Source organism: Elephantulus edwardii, unplaced genomic scaffold, assembly GCF_000299155.1.
Source record: "Elephantulus edwardii isolate Elephantulus edwardi_28Jun2011 unplaced genomic scaffold, EleEdw1.0 scaffold00423, whole genome shotgun sequence".
Taxonomy (NCBI): Eukaryota; Metazoa; Chordata; class Mammalia; order Macroscelidea; family Macroscelididae; genus Elephantulus; species Elephantulus edwardii.
Window position 1 is genome coordinate 368,755 of NW_006400173.1, and position 6,788 is coordinate 375,542.

At 37.3% G+C, this 6,788-nt stretch overlaps 1 protein-coding gene and 1 pseudogene across 1 annotated transcript in view; one reads left to right on the forward strand and one right to left on the reverse strand.

Moving 5' to 3' along the window:
* LOC102843532 overlaps window positions 1–1,345 on the forward strand; it is a 3,784-nt pseudogene extending 2,439 nt beyond the window's left edge.
* HDX (highly divergent homeobox) overlaps window positions 1–6,788 on the reverse strand; it is a 572,582-nt gene that overhangs the window by 96,714 nt on the left and 469,080 nt on the right. The gene's annotated exons all lie outside the window — the stretch shown is intronic.

A 6,788-nucleotide genomic window follows, 5' to 3' on the forward strand; every position in this document is an offset into this window, starting at 1 on the left:
GATTGGCACAGGACAGAGCGGAGTTTGGGGCTGTTGTACATAGGGTCGCTATGAGTCGCAGGCGACTCGACGGCACATAACAACAAACAATAACAATGGATGTTTTAAGTTGTATGAGAAGAGTTGGTGGAAAGAGAGGCTCCTGGAGAACTGGTAAAACTGAACCCGGGAATGAAGATGAAATGTATGAAATTCTCTTGAATGATTATGAATATCATTAGAAACAAATCCTAATGAAAAATGCTAAGCTTAAGAAGGTTCTTCAGCAAATGAAAAAGGAAATTCTCTCTCTTCTTTCTCCCCAAAAGCAGAAACAGAGAGAAAGAGCTGATGATAGTACAGGAACTGTTATTTCTGATGTAGAAGAAAATACTGGAGAACTGAATCGAGAGAGTATATGGGACCTTTCCTGTGAAACTGTAAGAGAGCAGCTTACAAACAGCATCAGAAAGCAGTGGAGGACTTTGAAAAGTCATGTAGAAAAGCTTGATAACCAAGTTTCAAAGGTACACTTAGAAGGTTATAATGATGAAGATGTAATTTCACATGATTAAGAAACAGAAAAACTCGAGTTAGAAATTCAACAATGTAAAGAAATGATTAAAACATAGCAGCAACTTTTACAGCAGCAGCTTTCTACTGCATGTGATGATGACACCACTTCTTTACTAGGAGATTGCTATTTACTGGAAGAAAAGGAAATCCATAAAGAAGAGTGGTCTCTATTTAAAGAGCAGAAAAAGAATTTTGAGAAAGAAAGATGAAGGTTTACAGATGCTGCTATTTGCCTAGGGTTAGAGAGAAAGGCATTTGAGGAAGAACAAGCTAGTTGATGAAAGCAGCAGTTTTTAAATTTGACTACCTTTGACCACCAGAACTCAGAAAATGAAAAACTTTTCAGTGCCTTCTCAGGAAGTTCTGAGATTTGGGACAATCTTAAAGGACACTCAAGGCCATTACAAAAGAAGCCTCAAAATGTGTCTAATGGGTCTTAAGTTTGCACATCTAAACTTACTAAATCTCTTCCTGCTTCTGCTTCTACCTCAGACTTTTTTCAGACACATAGACCCCATGGACTACCAGAAGAACAAATAAATTTGTGAAGGAGAAGATGCAGCCAGAGTGCTCTTTGGAGGCAAGAATGATGAGTCTTCACTTCACTTACTTCAGTTCAAGGAATGCACTGAATAAAACTCCTGAAGAAACGAAACCAAATCAAGTTGGAAGAGAATGTCTAAGTGAGACATGGAGTGTGGCATCCCGCCTTGGATCTCAGGAAGGTTGCTGTGGTGTATTCTCCTTGACCTACACAAATTCTCACTTGGAAAAAGAGGATTTACCTTAAACATGTGGTCCAGAATTTTCTTCTCTCATATGTTCATAAACTTTCAAGTCTAAGCTGAAACAGGGCGTGTCATGAAAAAGTCATCTCTAATAATTTAAGAAAGTTGGTATGAGTGGTTTTATGGACTAGCCTGTCCTTCCCCAAAGAGCTAAAATATTAAATCTATTTAAAAGGATATAAAAGCTTTGGAGATATAGATATATAGATATAGATATAGATATAGAGATAGATACAGAGATATAGATATAGAGATATAGATATAGAGATGTATTTTAGTAACAGAAGCATGTGGTTCTGTGAATAAAAGAATGTATAGATATTTGGGTGAATGAAAACAAAAGCATTAGAATGAGTTTCTTCTTATAGGTATTGAAAACAGCACTTTTAGGAAACTGATTATTGTAAATGTTTAATTTTTGTTTCACATATAGTGTTGGCATTGGAAGTTTGACCCTTACTTGAATGTATACTGTATATTTTTAACAATGTAATTTATTTATTATTATTATTACTTATTATGTTTAGTGTGATTTGAAATTACCTCTTTCATATGCTTTAAATAAAGTGAAATTTATGTTAAAAAAAGTTTGTGAGCAGCTATCTAAATTGGAAATACTGGTATCTCCCTGTCAAGAATAAAGAATAGGGATGAATAGCAAAAATTCAGAGACAGAGTAATTAACCACAATAATCTCAAATGTCCAAGACTTTCAAAAAAAAATTATATGGTATAACTGTCACTAAGGTGATAAAGGAAAAAATAGGTCTGTCTTGAAGAGAGTGAAAGCAAGTTTCTCCCTGAAGGCAAAGATTTTGAAGCTCCATCTCACATATTAAGGGCATGTGTCCTTGGAGAAGGACATCATGCCTGGAAGGGTGGAGAGATAGCACAGGAGAGGAAGTCCCCAGAGGAGATGGAGTTAACTGGGGCAATGGAGATAGGTGTGTCAGAGTGAGTCATGAGACTGGCTCAGAATAGATAAGGGTTCAGAGCTATTATTGTACACAGGGTCACTATAAGTTATGAGTGACTCAATGGCACATAACAATAACAATGACTATCACTAAGATCAGAATTAAATGGTATCAGTTACCATTCTAACCACTCACAAAGGGACAATAACACAAGCTCCTGGATAGTGTATGTGGAACAAAACTAAAAGACATAAATAAATATGGTCAAGCTTACTGGTCTGATAGAGAGTGGTGGGACTCCTTCAGCTATGACCCTTCCAACATTGAACAAGACTCACTGTGGCTCAACTTTTAATAAAATAATAGCTTTATAAGGTAAACAATAACCCCAGGAAGGTAAACACTCTTCAGAATCATGTTATTTGCATCTACAGTCAACATTCATGGTTGTTGTTGTTATATGCTGTCGAGTCACCTGGAATCCATAGCGATCCTATGTACCCTGAATCCTGATTCTCTGAACTCTGCCCTGTCCTAAGTTAGTCTCACTAATTCCAACACATCAACCCCCATTGCCCCAGTCACTGTAGCAATCCATCTCATCTGGGGTCTTTGTCTCTTGCACTGTACCTCCACCTTTCTGAGCATGATGTTCTTCTCCAAAGACCAGCTTCAAAATTCTAGCCTCCAAAGAGAAACTTGTTTTCACCCTCTCCAAGACACACCTATTTGTTTTCTTCGTAGTCCATGGTATGTTCAAGACTCTTCTCCAGCAAGACAATTCAAAGGCATTAATTCTTCTTCTGTCATCTTTAGTCATTGTCCAGCTCTCTGATGTATAGCAAGTAATTGTGAAGACCATAGCCTGGATTTGGTGCACCTTAGTAGCAGTCAAAAAATTAAATAAAAGTGTTACATTGGGGCAAATCTGTTGTCAAGGACCTTAAGTGTCAAAGATAAAGGATTACAGCTTAAAGACTAAGGTCTTCCTAATTCAAGCATTATATTTTCAATTGCTTCATACACATGAAAGTTGGATGAGTAAGGAAGATTGAAGAATTGATAACTTTGAATTATGGTGTTGGCAAAAGTATTGAGTGGTCAAAGGAACAGATTTGTAAAGTGCAACTATGACACTCCTTAGAGGCAGGATGACATAACTTTGTCTCATACACTTTGGGCGTGTTGTCAAGAAGTACCAGTCTATGGAAAAACACATCATTCTTGGAAAAGTAAAGGGTTAGGAATCTTAATTAGATGAATTGACACAATAATTGAAAAAACAGGCTTGAGTATGGTGGACATGGTGAGGATGGCATAGGATAGGGCAAGATTTTGATTTGTTATTCATAGAGTTGCTATGGATTGTAGTCGACTTGGTGCCACATAAAAATAATATAAGCTGAATATTAACACCAGGGGAGTGGGAAGTACTCATTCCTTAAAATAATAAATAACATAAAATAAAAAGTATAGTATTTATCCAGGGGTATTACTAAAAAAGCAGGATGAGAATAGTATAGAAAGCTTAACTGAAATAAAAATCATAGTATGGAAGTGGGTAGAGTATAGTTGCATTGTGGATATAATCATTATCATCATAAAACAAAATATGCATAAATGGTTGGGTGGAAAGCCGATTTATTTTGTAAACTTTCACTTAAATCACAAGAAAAGAAAAAAATGGTATTGTATACAACTCAAACAAAACATAAATGTTTGAAAATTTGTCTTGTACAAACTAAGGAAATATAGCCTAGAATGCTCATCAAGGATGTGACTACACAATCCTTTTTAAAAAGAGGCTAATTCTGTGATTCATAAGTTTAACTGACTGGTGTTGTTAGGTGACATTCTGTCTACAACTCACAGCAACCCTATAAACACCACAATAGAAATCCCATCAACTTATCCTGAAGCAAATAGAGAAAAACAAAACAAACAAACAAAGCAAAGGAAGCAATTCTGCATGCCTCTTGGAATGCTACTGGCAGGGAACAGGTCAAAGAAGCTACATCCCCAAGAAAAGGACCATCCTTGGACTTACTCACAGGTTAGGAGAATTGTTGGGAAGACCTTGGGAGACAGAGCCTTCTCAGTTTCAAAGGGTAGAGCCATTATCTTCTAGATTTCACAGCTGAATCTTTACTAACTTTGTTTTGCAGTGTACCAGCGAATGTGGTTATGGACCCAAACTGAGGAAAAGGGACTACCACATCCGTTGTTGTTGTTAGGTGCTGATGAGTTGATTAAGACTTCTAGCAACCCTATGAACAGCAGATTTGAACCAAATCATATCCTGCCATATCAATAGCGCTGAAGAATGAGATCTGCTAAGGCTAAGGGACTCACAAGATAGGTGTACTGACTAGGTATGAGAATAAGGCCAATCAAAGCTATTGGAGTAGAGTTGCCTTCCTTTGGGGCCTTTAGGGTAGAACTGAAGCCTAGAATCTAGACATTCTCATGTAGAATCCAGAGGGCCTGGACAACCTCCAACCTGAAGGATAAGGTCCTTGCTTAGATGTTTAGACATTTAGGACAGGGTATTATTTTCTAGCCCAGAGAGCTAATCGAAATTGTTCTTCCTGGGATTTTTTTTAAATAGCGAATTTAATGAAAGTTTACAGAGAATCTGAAGAATGGTCTCCAGCTAATTTAACTGTGGGCACATGGTCTTACAAATTGTCATCAACTATGGGACCAATAAAAGAAAACACTTCCTACACTCTGATAAATAGTAATGGAGAAAGGGTGAAAAGACACTAAGAGACTGAAACTGGCACTGATATGAAGACACTGTGGCAAGTGTAACCAGAGGAAATCTGGAGATGGAGCAAAAGTTAAAGGTTTTACTTCTGGATGACTGAATGAAGAGCTGATTTTCGAGTGTTATGAGACAAAGATTGCTGGACAATTGAGAAAATCAAAGGTGCATTTGTGCTGCTTAACTGAACCTGGACTTTCACTAATTGGGGAATTATGTCTTGCTGTTAATCTATCTTGAGATTGCTAGACTAAACTTGGACTCGCATTGTGTGACATTCATTGCCACCCTTACTCCCAACCTATTTCCCTAGTAAACTCTACAACTGTGAGTAAAGTCTGTGAGTCAATTTGCAATGAACATTTGACCCAATAATTCATAGAAAGAGATGCAAGAGCATGTAGGGGGCAGCAGGTTTGATTATGTATATATTTGTTTGGTTCTATGAATTGTATTAATGAGGAGAATCCTTCACCCTTCTATCTGACCAGTAAACTGCAATCCCAGGGATTCTCACCCTTCCCCTTTTTCCTTTGAGTTTTCTTTTTAAATTATTACTTATTTAATTGGATTGACTCAAGATCGTATTTTGGCTGGTGTATTTGTTTTAATCATCTTCAGCTTCATTTTTAACTTGCACATAAATAACTGATACTCTCTACCACAGTCAGCACCTGGCCTGGTTCTGACTGCTGGTATTGAGCTTCTCCAATGATTATTTTCAGAGATTTAGTCATCTGATTAAGATGCAGTCCATCAGGTGAGGTTTATGTGTAAAGTCACCTTTTGAATTTTTAAAAAAATGTTATTAGCTTGTTGATGGGCACCTGGGTTGTTTCCAACTCCTTGCTATCGTGAACAAAGCAACGACAAAAATGGGTGTGCATATATCTGCTTGGATGTCAATTATGGTCCATTTAGGGTATATTCCCAGTATTGGAATAGCTGGGTAAAATGGTAGCTCTATTTGCAACTTTTTGAGAAAGCCCCACACCACCTTCCACAGTGTTTGCACCATTTTACACTTCCACCAACAGTGAATAAGAGTTCCAGTTTTGCCACAACCTAAACAGCATTTGTTGCTGTTCTGTTAAATTTTGCTATTCTGACTGGGGTGAGATGATATCTCATAGTTGTTTTGATTTGCATCTCTCTTAGAGGTCGGGATTTTGAACATTTCTTCATGTGCTTGTTGGCCATCTGAATGTCTTCTTTGGTGAAGTGTCTGTTCATATCCTGTGCCCATTTTTCAGTTAGATTACTTACCTTTATCTTGTTGTGGTGCTCAAGTATTTTATAAATTCCGGATATAATTCTCTTATCTGACATGTCATTCCCAAATACTTTTTCCCAGTCGGTGGCTTCCCGTTTTACCCTGTTGGAGAAGTTTTTGGATGTGCATACGGATTTGATTCTTAGAAGATCCCATTCATCTATTTTATCTTCTCCTGGTTGTAGATCTTTCAGGATACTTGGAAGACTGTTTATGTTGTGGATTAGGACTACCAGAGTTCTTCGAAGCTTTTCTTTAATGAACTTAATAGTCCTTGGTTTTTTAGTCGTAGACCCATGATCCACCTTGAGTTGTTTTTTGTATATGCAGTGAGGTGTGGACCTTGCTTGAGTCTTCAAGTGCCCATCAACAAACAAATGGATAGAGAAGCTATGGTATATTCACACAATGGAATACTATGCTGCATTGAAAAACAAGGAACTCATGCAATATTATTCAAAATGGGTGACCCTGGAGGACATTATGCT